The sequence below is a fragment of the Nelumbo nucifera genome, chromosome 5 (assembly GCF_055504915.1).
Source record: "Nelumbo nucifera cultivar China Antique chromosome 5, China Antique-T2T, whole genome shotgun sequence".
Taxonomy (NCBI): domain Eukaryota; kingdom Viridiplantae; phylum Streptophyta; class Magnoliopsida; order Proteales; family Nelumbonaceae; genus Nelumbo; species Nelumbo nucifera.
Genome location: NC_142653.1, coordinates 25514897 through 25530290, shown reverse-complemented (window position 1 = coordinate 25530290; position 15394 = coordinate 25514897). Strand labels below are relative to the sequence as shown.

General features: G+C 35.5%; 1 long non-coding RNA gene across 1 annotated transcript; it reads right to left on the bottom strand.

Moving 5' to 3' along the window:
• Nucleotides 1–5832: 5832 nt before the first annotated feature.
• On the bottom strand, nucleotides 5833–14709 carry LOC104607467 (uncharacterized). Its single transcript, XR_016075923.1, has 2 exons — nucleotides 7725–14709; nucleotides 5833–6022 (listed from the first exon to the last, which is right to left on the bottom strand). It is a non-coding gene; the product is annotated as an uncharacterized LOC104607467 (long non-coding RNA).
• Nucleotides 14710–15394: the final 685 nt, after the last annotated feature.

Genomic DNA, 15394 nt, shown 5'->3' with positions numbered 1-15394 from the left:
ATGGTCGGATCGTTTGGCTCGGAAATCGTCTAAGTAACTGGTTTCATTTACCCTTAACTTGTTCTTTGGTAAAAAATCATTGATTTCGTCAGAAAACCATTGATCCGAGCGGTCAAACCATCAACTCGTTTGACCCAGACAGCGATCCACAGTATAAAGATGCAGGAGAGAACGTGTTTCGTGTTTGAGATCTATGGAAGAAGAAGAAGAAGATGTTACAGATTGCAGAGATTGCAGAGAATCTCGGATCTCAAATCTGAGGGAACTCAGATCCCAGATATCAGATATGAGAACTTAGGTCTACTGTTGCTGCCACTTCACCGTCGTCGGTGACGTCGAACCATCCTCCCCCTCTTCGTTCTTCTTCCCTCCTTCTTATTCCCTCCTTCGTTTCCTTTCTCTTCTTTTTCTTCTTTCTTTTTTCTTTCTCAACCTACATCTCTTCTCCACTCCAGTTCTCATTTCATATAAAACATTTGCCCTAACCCTAATATACAAACCATCCAAACCGTTGGACCTGGATGATCGAACCGCTGACCTAAAAATTGGTACCTATAACGGTTTCGCTTTTGAGTCAGTTTCTAAAACCTTTATCCAAATTCCCCAACCCATCGGGTTAGGGATACAAATAGCCTTATTGGGGGTGGAAGTGGGGATTGGGATTAATAGGGATGTTCATAAGAATGCCCAACCCGACCAAACCGACCAATCTGGACCGACCCAACTCAAGTCGGTTGGGTTTTCATTTGTACCGGTTGGTTTTGGGTTGGGCACATACATAAACCGAAATCTCAGGTCAGTTTCGGTTTTCTTGCGTGAAAACCGAAACCAACCTAACCCGAATCGAACTAGTATTCTACTAGTTTGGTAGTTCCTACTTCCTAGTTTGAGTAGTTTCCTAATTCCTATTAGTCTTCTACTTTTAGACTTCTACTAGAACTAGAACTCTAGAAGGCCCATTAGGCAATTACAATTAGAATTCAATTAGGTGTCATTTTTTAGTTTTTTACCTAGATTAGAATTTAGAAGGTTTCTAAATTTTTATTTTATTGATTTACCTACCTAGATTTACCTAGTTTTTTACTCTAGAAGGCCCATTATTGACACTTGTTTTTACATGAAGAATTTATTGATTTTATTCTTTACCTGAATTAAATTTAGATTTATCTTGGACTCTTGAATATCAAATTATCAACTAATTCAGATTTTATTTGGCTTTGTATAGGAGCAAAACCAAAACCGACCCAACCCGACTCAAACCGACCAGGTCGGTTTGGCCTGTCAGTGGGTCGGTTTCGGTTCCCACCTTAGCTAACCCGACCAGGTCGGGTCGGTTGGGAAAATCCCAAGAAACCGACCCAACCCGACCCGTGAACACCCCTAGGGATTAGTAGGGATCTCCAATTAGGGGATGAATTCAAGGTAGAGACGTAAATTGGATCATGTTGGGCTGGTATGGCATAGCTTGCGTGCAACTCATGCAAAATGTGGGTCGTGTCATACCGAGTCAAGCTGTGCTTCTCTCCCTTAATTAGGATACTTTGGGGGCCGGTCGAACACGGCCACAACCTAAGCCCATGCAATCCCATGTTGCATTGCAGGCCAGGCTGGTCTATGGACTGGGCCAAGCCATGTTTTTTAAAAATTAAAAAAATAATGAAAATTTTAATATAAAAAATAGACAAAAAATTAAAAAAGATCTTGAAGTTTTATTTTATATGAATTTTGATGTATATAATTGTTTATATATGCAATAATAAAATGAAATAATATAATAAAATTGTATGTATATATATTAATATATTAATATATTAATATTAATATATTAATATATTAATATATTATATATTATATAATATATTAATATATATATATATATGAAGATATATGGGTCGTATCGTTCCGTGCCAGCCCATGGACTTGAAACCCCAGGCCTGGCACGGCCCATACGATTGTGTTGTGCCCGGTACAACCAGCAACCCATCGTGTCAGGCCATGCCAAGCCATGAGCAGCACAACTCGATTTTACACCTCTAAGTCAGGGATGAAGAGTGACATGTCTACCTTGTCATGAATAATGGTAAATTTATTTTTCAACAAATATAATTACAAATTTTCAAGAATTCAAGTCCTTACGATAATAAATCCATCTCCGTCTAAAATTAGGGATAGAGGATAACTTTTATCCCTGTGGGGAGAGGGATTGGAAATGGGGATTTGTTTTAAAGTTGAGATTATGGATATAAAATATGATCCCTACCACGAATCCACCCATTGCCATTCCTTACATTGTCCCACTTGGAAGTTATGAAATTACCCCTACTCACTAGGGCATCATTCAACATAGTTCAAAATGTTAGATTTCGACCTAGCCCACAAGTAATTATTATTCTCTTAACTTAGAAGCAAAACAAAAAGATCAGATAAATCTTTAGCAAAGGCAAAGTTGCAAAACAATTTATTTGCACTCCTCTATTAGCATCCTGATACATCAATAGAGAAGTAATTTAATTAATTATTATTATTATTTTTTAAAAAAATGTAAGTGGAATACAAATTCTTTTTTTTCTTCTTCTTTTTGTTGAATAACACTCTATGATTCTCTTGTCGCGGAGATGCCTCGATCTTGTATTTATAGCTTGTCACGGACATGACCCATAAAGCTTGATGACTTTAGTTGTAGGAGGTCCCTTGGTTGTAATGATTCCATGAAGTTTTTCTTGGTTGCAGCAATTTGATAAGAAAATTTCTTGTTTAAAATAATTTGATGGGATCTTTCTTTGATTTGTAGCAATTCAAATGACTAAATTCTTCGATTCATGTGACACGGGACTACAACAGTTTTGAAGCATCAGCAATTGAAGAATCAAAGTTCTAGTTCTTCCTTCCCATAACAAGAAAAGTTGAAACACAATGTGGAATTGCTGGAGGGAGCCTAAGAGAGAAAACCCGAGAGGGCCTTCTTCCTTCATCTACTTATAATGCTCTTTGTTGATGAATCAGCCCAAAAATTGAATTCAAATGAGAGGAACCATCTTCAGCCAGCTATTGTCTCCTTCTATTATAAATTTTATTTGATACGGGCCCATCAATTTTGATGATTCGGTGATCAATTTACTAATCCTCAACATGCTTGTTAAGGTGAGTAGGTTTTACTAAAATTCCAACACTTGGGACCAAGTGCCATTTGACAAAGGGGTTGGACCCACGTAGCATTCAATCCATTAACCAACCACATTTCTTTCTTTGTTAAATCAATTTAGCCTCTCAATTGCCTTTTAAATGGGATCCAATAAATCCACTTTAAAATTTTGTCAACTGTCGTCTATGGGTGATCATGGGTCAGGCCATGCTTTGCATTTATGATAATAGCTTAGGCCCGGGCCCGGCCTGGCCTGGGGTTCCGGGCCTTAAATATAAGCCCTAGCCCATCTATACGGGTTCGATCCAAGCCGGGCCTGATTCTAGGTCAATGTCTTTCATATATATAAAACATTACATATCTATAATGTTTTATATTAAATGACATAACATGCATATAAACTTATTTTATACATTATATAATATAAAATATTACATATAATATAAATTATACATGTCATATTATATATAAAATATATAATATAATGTTAAATAACTTGTATACACAGTATACATACGTATACATTATACACAAAATGTGTAAGTTTAAATATATGCGAGCCGGACTTGAAATTAATTAAGCCCAAGCCCGATCCTAAAATTTGTGAGTCTGATGTGGGCCCGGGCCTGGGACGGGCTGAAATGATCACCCTTGTCGTCTAGTAAAAGATTTCAATTTGTGATTTCTTTTCCAATGTGATCTCTTGTATAGGGCCGGTGTATTTGGAAATCAAGTGATTAAAGGCTTAAGCCTATCACTTCCTTTAATTTGCATTTTCACTAGACCTTACCAGTGTCTCTTTAAGTTTTGACGGGCCAATACACAGGATCCCACCTAAAAAACATCTCCATTTAGTGAGCCCAACAGCTTTTTTCAGATTTTATACTGGGCCTTATTTACTGTACTTCTTGGGCCTAAAATAAATTTAGATACCACCACCTCACATCCAAACAGCCGAGTTCGCTTTTCAGGTTGAAAGAGTGAGCGAGCGTAAATCAAAGAGCCATTATGATCTCTCCAGATGAAACCGCGGGCTCCAACCCATTAAAAGCATCATTTTGAGTGGCAGCATCTATGTGAATATTTTAGTAAATCTTCGTAAGTTTAAAATGCATATTTAAAAAAAAATAATACATTAAATTAACGACTTAGGAGAAATAATTGCAGGTTTTCTTAAACTATTTAAAAGTTTTTTTTTTTTTGAAATAAAACCTCATAGGAGTTTTTTATGATTGTCAGAAACTTTAGAGAAGGTTTTTATACTTTACCTTTTTTTATTGGGTTAATTACTAATATACGCCTTATACCTTTAAGAATTTACTTATACGTGCCATCTAAGTTGGCCCTAATTAAATGGCATAAACAGGTCTTCTGTTTATAAAATGTACAAAGTCGTTAATGGCAAACGTTGTACATTTTGTAATATCAGACTTGCCCTTCGTGATGTTATTTCTTCAATCAATCTTCTCATCCGAAATCCTACCATCAAGCTCATTTCAAACAGTGTTCATTTGTGTAATACTAAACTATTCTTTTTGCAAGAAAAAAAGAAAACTTAAAAGTAATGACTTGAAAATTTATACATCCAACCCTTGGGAGGGCGAATACGATTAAAAAAAAAAACCTTGGGAGGGTAATTGAAATATCAATTCAAGACCTCTCCTGCAAGCTTTACCAGTCATGAGCTAGTATATTATGCTGCCTATTTACATAGTACATGTATATATATAAAAAAAAAAAATCCTAAGAGAGTGGAAACTATCCCTATACAACTTATTGACTCAGTTGCAGTCTATAGCATTGCTCTGTAGAGTTTTGCATTGTGTTGCTTGCAATCGGATTCTTTGCTTGCACTATGCTACTAGTAATTACCATCAAGCTGCAGCCATTATATACTAAAACATATGCACCTATTGCTAGATACGTATGATAAGAGAAAGCATCATCTGCATACAACGCATATGGAGTAATATAATAGGTTGAGCTTCCTCCTAATTTGTAAGATGGGGGAACTTCTAATGAAATAATGTAATTGTGAGTAGTTTTTACTACCTAGATGGGTTTAGCACAAATATTTTCATGTATCTTTTTGCTCTTGATATCCCGTATGAATCTTAACAATGTCCACTTCCCCCGCCAAATAAAAATTTTTGTCAGCTCTTCTAGAATCACTACAAGAAAAATGGTCTAAGGCGGTGGTCCTATGACTGTCGGCTTAGGCCTTAAGACTGCTGTCATAGATCTAAGGCGGTGGTCATGAGTCCGCCATCTAAGCGACTGTCAGCCTAGATCAAGACCGCCAGTTTAGATGGAAAAGACCGCCACCTTCAATGGCCGGTCCAAGGCGGTTCAAACTTCATTAATACAGCGCTCCATCAGAATTTCCGGCTTAGTATTATTAAAGGTGGTGTTTTGGACTGCTGGCTTAGGTTTTGTCAATAATTGCCTAGTTTCTTAGGCAGTAGTCTAAACCATCGGCTTAGTTCCAATTGACCGCCGCCTTATGTCTTGTTTAGGGCTAAACCAGCGGTTGAATGACCACCGGGTTAGGCATATACATTTTTAAATTCTTACGCCATGTTAATTCCCACCCTTTTTTGTACTTGCACTTTTATTGTTTTATCACATTAATACCTACTTAATACAATATTCATGATAAATGATACAAGAGAAGTTAAAACTTAAGCAACTTAAATAAAAAATGCAATTTAAAACAAAATCTATTAATTTAAAGATTTATTATTATAATATCCAAAACAAATTGTTCAAATATAATATCCAATTGATGTATAAAAAAATACAACGACTTCAGAAAAATTCAATTTCTTGAATAATGTAACACATCTTCCCATGCAAATCCACTTGACATAATGGTTGAACCTGCAAATCATAACATATAAATTGTTAGAGAATGTAAGGTAAATGAATATCAATAAAATATGTATTAAAACAAAACATTGAGGGAGGCATCATAATTTAGTATTTTCACATCAATAAATGAATTATGCAACTAATAACTTAATCAAATCAAGTTGGATTTAAACTGAAGAAATCAAATCATGCATCATTTCATATCCATCCAGGGCAAGAACATTACAACAATGCCAAGACAAAATCCAACGAGTACTACACAAACAAGGCCAAATCATAGTATATAAGAAACCTAGAGCTCACTTGATCACTAACAATGAAGATCTTCCACTTAGGCTAGAAGTTGAGATTATTTTATAGATACCTTTATGTGACATTGTAGGAAAGAGGTGACACCGATATTTCAATTGCTTCTGCTGTTACTTCCCATTATTATCACTGGCAAGAGTGTAATCAAGATTCTCATCGCACCAATACCTGTTTTGCCTAATCAAGAATTTAGCTTTCCTTTTCCCTTAATCCATTCACAGATTCATTTGCTGTATCCCCATTGACATTTTGATGAATCTCTAGTGGCTTAATGGCTCTCATCTTTGTATTCTTACAAGAAAGAACTCACACGATTTTTATCTTTGATCCAACTTCTTCAAGGTTCTCTAGGAATGAGATTCCAAGCCTATTCATTGAATCTAGAATGCCGCCAGCTTTGAGGTCTTCACTTGCTGATTTGTAAAGATGAACAGTTGTACTCAGAATAAATGTAGTTGCTTCCACCGACTCTTTAATTTGTTAAAAGAAGGAAATTCCTTATGCAATATGTCCATGGTCTACATAACCCCTCAGTATGGTTCTATGACATGCCAGGTCAAGATTTAAACCACATTCAATCGTTTTCCCATAAACCCTTTTAGTCCCAAAAAAATGCAGTTCCAATTAACATTCATATCTTTGGTTAATTACTAAACCAAACACCATCTCTATATCTGAGTCTTGCATTTGTTTTCTACTCGTTAACTAAGAGTCCAGATATGCATCAAGTCTAGGATTTCAGTAATTCTCCCTTAGTGGGTTTTGCCTAGGTCAAGATTTAAACCACATTCAATCGTTTTCCCATAAACCCTTTTAGTCCCAAAAAAATGCAGTTTCAATTAACATTCATATCCTTAACACCATCTCTATATCTGAGTCTTGCATTTGTTTTCTATTCGTTAACTAAGAGTCCAGATATGCATCAAATCTAGGATTTTAGTAATTCTCCCTTGGTGGGTTTTGCCTAAACATAACCATCCAACCCATCACTGTCTAAAGAAAGGACATGTTTCACAAATTCCAGCTTAAAGAAAATGGTGAAAGCCACTCAAAAATAAAGTCAACCAAACTTAGCAAACATACATTATTTTTTTCTTTTTCTTTAGCCTACTTAACAGCATGATTTATTATTACTTTTGGAGAAGGTGAGTGAGGTAGTGAGTAGGTAGGGAAGAAGGTAAATGCCAACATATAGCCCTACAAACTAGCTACTAGCTTTCATTTCAAATCAAATCAGAAGTGGGTGCCTACTAACAAAGAGCACTTGGCGAAAGCAGAAACCCTCTCCCAAGAAAGAGAAGGATGAAAGATAAGGTTATAATTGTTCACTTGAAGTTCAATGTAACCTGAGATGTAAAGGCAAGGGATGAAAGATAATTCCCATATCACATAAAATTCTTACATCAACATAGCCTGCAATTGGAGAGTCCATTTCCTAGGCAATTTCTGCAAGACAGGAAACCACCATGGTATGATTTTGTGGAGAGCGTGAAGCTCTCTGTACTCATCAATGGCAAAATGGTGATAGGTCATGCAATTGGAGACTAAGGAAAAATCGAGGGTTTAAGATAAACAAAAAACATTTCTCATAGTCAGCACTAAAACAATCTTAGCGCAAATTTCATCAAAGGCTCATCATGTTCAACATGATGCAGGAAGGAGGTCAGAACTAAAATGAGGTCCCATGGATTTTGCATGCAGGAAGGAGATCAGATATTGCATCCATGAGCACTTCATCATGTTCAAAACCATTGTCATCAATATCACTATCAGAATCAGCTTACTGGCAAACCAAATCTTCTCATGGTAATATTAAAGTTGCCTCAATACCTAGGGATATCTGGAATCAGATAACATAAATTGAATATAACTGATAACTCAAAAACCTACATCAGAAAACATATTTTGTTCAAGACAAACATGGGAAAAAACACTTATACTGATAAGGCTCAAGTGCCATGTATGATGTATTCATATTCCTTGATGATGTCTGTTGTGTTCATACAAGCTTGAGCAACAACTTCTTTATTGCCATCTTCTGTCATTGTCTTGATGTAGATATTCATCACAGTATCTACAAGTGATATTGAATTGGGTTCATCATACCACAAAGAGGAATCAAGACTACTAAATGACAACTTCCAAGCTATTCAAAAACCATTTCTCATTCTTTTCCTGTACCAACAATTTGTTTTGTCTTTGTTTGTCCTTCATGCACATAGAAGTTAGACATGAGCACAGTAGTAGCATATTTCCACAAAAAAATGTTCCCAAAAACTAAACTCCATAATCAAAATTTGAAGTCATCAATGGGAAGGGGGCTGAGGGGAGACAATTATGTCAGAGTATACTTACATTATGGCCTTAGAAGACTACCTGTGCTGCTGTCAACATATCTAAAAAAAACCAAAAAAGCTGTCTTGGTGAGCACAACATATGATAATATAAAATTGAAATTTTAAGAGTGCATCACTAACCTATTAATAAAATTTATGGTCACCATAACATAAAATGACCTCAACATGAGCTATTTAACCATGAACTGAGAAATAGAAGTTGAACCTTGACTGTCTAGCTCATTTGAGCTTTTAAATGTTTTAACTTCTGGAATGCCCATGTTAAGAAAATGAGCTTTTAAATGTGTTAACTTCAGGAATGCTAATATTAAGAAGCCTCCAAGTATCATGAGGAAGGTACAACTGTACAAGTTGCAGATTTACTTCCTAGCATCACAACAGTTCCCGTGATGCAATATGTGTAGGAGCACCACATAAGGTGTTATTTTTATTTTTATATTGTGACTATAAAGCAAGGCATAGGACCTAAACACCTTGTAAAATATTCTAGTTTCAAAAAGCAAGTATTCTTTTTTCTCAACCATATCTTGATCACATTTACAAGAAGAATTACTTGTTGGTTGATAAATATTGGGTTTTTTTTTTTGATAAATGCCTACAACTCTTGATAATTTTCAATTCAAAATGGAAGGGGAAGGTTGTCCTCTCCTGGGACCAGTTCCCCCACTCAAGGAATTGTTTGTAACTCTTCTAGCTAGAGAACTAATCAAGACATTAATGGAATGCGGAATCCACTTGAATGAGCTGTTCAAGAGGGCAACCATAGCCTTAGGGGATGTTCAATAAGAGCTGAAGGTGCTGAACTGAAAAGCTTATCACTTTGTCTGCCATAGCCTTAAAAGTTCTGCGATGGCATGAAATAGCCGCTACCCCTCTATCCTGCATCCTACCCCATTTCTAGTAAAATAATCAACAAACATTTAAGTTCCCTTGGAATCTACAATATTTTCATTCAGTGTAGCTTCACAAGAAGAACTTGGCATCACTATTTTGAGGCTTTTAAAGTCCAATTGTTTGTTTTGGATTCAGTAGAGTCATTGGGTTGCTAGAATCTGAAGGGATTGAATAAGAAAGGCAATGTAGTCCAGGTAATTTTCCCAATTCCGCAGCCCAGAAATCTGGAGAAAACTCAGACTACCAAAAGGGAAATAGTCAAGATGCTTTTGAATGAGTTCATCATTCAATTCTTCAGGCATGATAGAGAAAAGTAGACAAGACACCCTCCTACCTATATTACAAAGATAAAAAATGGACAGACTGTTATACACGGAATTTACTCAGAAAATTGAGGTCTCTAAGACAGGCATAGAAGCCATTTTGAATTGAAGTGTCCATGCAACATAGCCTCCTACTCTACCTACTTTCCTTTTTCTTTTCCATCCCTCTTGGTCTTCATAAGTTGAAGGCAAGGTGGACAAGAATCTTAAGAGGCAGAGCTACTAAACTATGACTCAAGCACTAGGATTTTACAGCCCATGTAGTACTGGAAAGACATGCATCTAGTTGGCACAACAGGTTTGGTAATGGTTATAGGGCATTTGGAAACATCAATCACCAAAACATCAGGCATAGAATAACATATGGTATGGAGAAGATACAAAATCAGAAGGAAGGTTTCTTAATGAAACTAGATGATGTCAAATGCAGGAGGTTCCCAAAAAAATCAAGTTTGGTTCCCAAGAGAATGCACCATCCAAGATAATATTAAGTATAAGACAAACAAGAATTAGGCCTGTAAAGAGAAGATAATACCAAAGGTTGTATTGATTAAAATAATATAAATGAAATAATAATTTTTGTTATTGATAAAAAAATGATTAAGTAACAATTTACTATTTAGTATATATACACAACAACAAAAAAAGTTAGTCATTTCAAATACTAAAAGACAGACATGCATAAAATAACTACAACGTTCAATGAAGTAAAGGCACAAGTTCTTTGAAAAGGAATGATGGGTAAAACTAAATACACAAGAACCTGTTCAACATTAACAAGAGTTTTCTTACTGAAAACAGAAAAATATGCACCAACTACACTTCTCTTCCATTTAACTTGAAACATGAACAGTGATTTCAAATTCCATGGTAACCAAAGGTATGGAGTTCAATACACTACAAATAACTAGACAACACCAAAGCTTCACAAATATCTGATCTCTCCAATATAACTTAAAAATAAGGCCACTTGATCTAAACTCAAAAAAGTCAACATGGTGTAGTTATGTTTCTAGTAGTATCTTCCTCAGTTCCTCTACAAAGTTCTGGGTTTTAGGTCTTGTATAACCTGTAAAGCATCAGCCAGCAAAAGATTTCACAACACCTAAGCAACAAGTGCAAAATATGCCATCTGCCACTTTTTATAAAAGTTCTATGAGATCATACCTTGTTTGATAAAATCTCTACTACAATCCCAATTTATATTAGAAAAGGCTATTTGATGTAGTATCTTCCATCAGACTCAAATCTAGGTAAAATTCAAGGGATAGAACTCACAATTTGAACTGAAATTGTTGAAACTTGAAATTGAAGATTTTCCAATATTGTAATGCAATACTAAATAAATTGTACCAAAAAAATCAAAAGTCTCATATAAATGGTCCAAATTTACTGTATCACGCACGTATTGCTAAGGAAAAACAAAAGGAGCTCAGATTGTTGTAACCAGAAAATAATTCTGGCAGAAAAAAGCAATCACTTTTGGATCAAAATAACTAGAAACATTCAACAGATGACTAGGAATCCAACCAGAGTTATATCAGTGAACTCAATGCAAAATAATAGATATCTAGATGTCATCTCTTTACGTAGATACTTCCCAGTTTGATAATCTAAAAACATAAAGAAACAACCAGAGTTATCAAATTGGAATTCCCAGTTTGGTAATCCCAAATAGGCTACAAAGTGGATCTAGATCAGCTAATCCCTGATCTGGATAATCCAGTTCTTAACCACTTCTTGTAATAGAGACTATAATAACCAAATTCAACAGTGGGTCTTAATCACTTCTGAGATGATTTTTGTTTGGATACCTTAATTTTAATGGGAAAATAAAGTGAAAATTTGTTAAGTTTTCTGATTTTTTGTTGTATCTGAAGCTGCTATAACATATAAGTCTCTAAAGTTAAATCCTAATCACACATAGAGTGTTAGATGAACTATGCCCCATTTCCTTGTATAAACTATAGCACATACCAAAACGGCTTCCTTTCAGCAGACTTAGGTATTCCCCAGGGAAAAGGTTTTAGTGGATTAATGGATTATGTTATTTTCTTCTATGTGGGATTACCTGTATGTGTTTATCTCCTTTAAAAAGTGAGTGAAACAAGTATTGCTATAGCACATGGTCAGTCTTACTATGAGTTCTCCCAGGAACTAGTGGCTTATGCATTTGCCTTGCCCTTGATTGATCTTGTGTGTACCAAACAATTTGCTCCACATTGGATGATTTTCTTTCTATGCACACATGATTTTCTTTCCATACATGGAGAATGACCTTAACCATTTGAATTAAGTATTAAAAGAAAAGACAGCTAGATTAAAAATATACTAGCAGTGAATTATTTGGAACTTGGAGAACCTTAAACAGCATCAACCTCTGTGCGGGACCAATCTAGAGTGTAGCTTAACCTATGTTACCTAGTTGTGACAAGAACAGGGATGGACAAGGAGTTGCATAGTAACTAAAAAAAATTAAATGTTTGACATAAAATGGGACCCATTTAGGACCTAAAATTTTAATCTTGTGATTGATGACCATGTTGTCTGAATGGATGGATGTTGGTAGGAGGCGAGGAGCATTGGAATTTGAGACAAGTATAACCATTGCTGCCCCTTATCCAAGAGATTCACACCTAACATTCTCTCTTTACTTGCAGGAAATGTGGGCTTGAAAAGATGAGATTTGGTCACCAATACAAACTTAAAAACCAACCTAATCAGAATTCAGAAATGACAGAACAGAGACTCTAACGTGTCCATGTATTTTACAAGAGATGAATCGAGTCACAAGGAAGCCAAACATTTAACTTGTCAGGAAGTCCTTATAATAATAGTCCTTCCAAATAATAAATACAGAATTTCCAAACTCTTTTAGAGACTAGCAAGTTAACATGAATATTCAACTACATGAAAATCAATGGTGTTGATATCAATATTTAATGTTAAAATAATTCTTCAAGATATTGTACCCAGGAGGGAGGCCTAATACTCAGGTCATTTACTAAACAGGCCAGGGCCAAATGTTAACATGATTCAACCTCAGCTTCTGTTCATTTTTCAGCTAGTCCCTAGTAATAAACCATTCAAATATGAATAGGGGAAATGTGTTCTCTGGTTCTGACTGATAATGATGACCCTCAACTTCAGTGCGTAGCTGGACCCAAATGATCACATTATAAAATATCAACTCCTTATAATCCGGTTTCATAAACTCCCTTGTTTACAATTTTTTGTGCAGTGACTTGAGGGCATTCAAGCACATGATGCCCATGACACTAGAAATGGAGTTCGGATCAGCTCCTACTAAAGGATCCCAACAAGCCTAATCATTACTGCTAGGGGGAGATGTTGCCAACGTGTGGCTATATGGCTTATTGCAAGTATATCTACTTTCTACAAGAATGCTAACCACATGTATCCATAAGACATTGCAGCTGCACATCAAAAATATCTCCCGTACTTGTATATTGTCATTCACGCCATAGGTTCAATGGCAACACCAATGCCACGCCATTAATGTAATTGGAGAATAAAGTAGCAGAACCACTAAACTCTTGGAACTGTCAAAAAGATTTCATGATTGGGTGATTTGACTGAATGGTTTTGCGGATGGTGGTCAGGGATCCACCTGAACCTAAGCAATTACTGCTTGAGGTTCTAAGATAAATGCATGGCCCAAGATGTTAAAATCCCTAGATATCAATCAATGAGAATAGAAAGAAGCTATAAAAAATTCAATATAGTTAAGAACCATGTTGATTTATTTGAAGTTGTGGACATGTACATGTCAGGGAACAAAATATGTCAAGTGCTAGAGGAGAAACTTTTGACATTATTAAATAGACTGATATTTGAAAATCAAGAAAGGGTCTCTAAGGTCATAGCAGAGTTTGAGCACTTGGAGCATTTTGGTCAAGAGAAGATCTCTGAAAATTTGTCTCTCCAAGATGAGTTAATAAGGAAAGAAGATATTTTGAAAGGCCTGTTGTTTGATCTTAGCTTGTTGCAAAAGTTAGAATCCAATGCCAAAGGACCGAAAATGATGAACTTGAAGAAATGGTTGCTGCATTGGTGTCAATAGAACTTGCAGCTAAATGAGGTAAGCTTAATGTTGCCCACGGTCAAATACTTAAAAGTCATTTGCAAGAGAAAATCAACATATTATCTTCCCTTGAGTTAGATATATCAAAAGAGCGTGAGTCACTAAAGTTGTTTTTAGATCAAAAGCTTGAATTGAAAGGGTTAGATGATTACCTTCTCTTGGTCAAACAAAATTTCCCCTCTCTCATCGATTGATATATGGAGCATCCTCAAGCGATTGAAGCTGGCATGGAGCTTTCCTGAATCGGAAAATGCTTGTATGCTGTTGAACAACGATAGAACGGGCGACCAATCTATCTCTTCGCGTCCTCAATCGAACAATGATGGAATGGAGCCACCGATCGATCTCTTCGCGTCCTCACTTGAACAACAATGGAATGGAACTACCTTTCTCTATTTCTCAGGCAACCTATTATTATTATTTTAGAAAATAATATATATATAATACAAATATTATAATTCTTAAATTTTTAAATATTAAATAAAAATATTTTTTATATATAACTTTTTATTTTTATAAAACATTTTTTCTGAAATCGAGTTCGAGCTGAACTGAGCTACTTATGAATTTTTGATTAAGTCGAGTTTGGGCTCAATGTTCTAGCTCGAATCGAGTTTGAACCTTATACAATAGTGGCGAACCGAATTCGAACCTCGTACTATTCGATTCGGCTCGGCTTGACTCGAATCCATCCCAAGTTTTTGCTACTATCCTGTCGAATGCAAGAAGTAGCAGAACGAACACGGGAACTTTGATATTTTAACATTTTCTCTTTGGGTTTTGTTGATTTGTTGAGTAGAATGTGATGCTTTTAGACCGGTTCAAAAAAATAAAGCATCTGACATATGCAAAAACCACCGCCGAATTTTTAATTTTCTGTGGCGGCCTTTAAAACCGCCGCTTTAAACCTTTTTTTGGTTTCTTTTGTAGTGAACCATTAGTAAAAAGAAAGTAGATAGGATTCCATAAGACCAAGAAGACTTTTGGAATGATTGGAAGATTTAGGTGAAAATGAAATGTAAATGCATCCCTTCCCCTTTCCTCACAAATGATGAAGACAAGCAAGAAAAGATTAATTCCCATTTTTTTATATAAACCAAACGAGAAAAGGAGAAAACTACAGTAAAAGAACTAAGGCCATATTTGGGAGTGTTTAAAAGTGCTTTTATAAAAGTGCATTTGTAAAAACTTTTATAAAGTATTTTCATAAAAGTGCTTTCACAAGGGTATATTTTTATAAGGGTATATTTTGAAAATTTGAAAGAAAATAAAGGACAAAATAGTCACAAATGCTTATTGGAAAAAAAAAAGACTACCCAAGGCCCAATATGAAATAAGTTTATTTTTTAAAATAAACACTTGAAAAAGTTGGGTGCCAAGTGCAAATATGTGC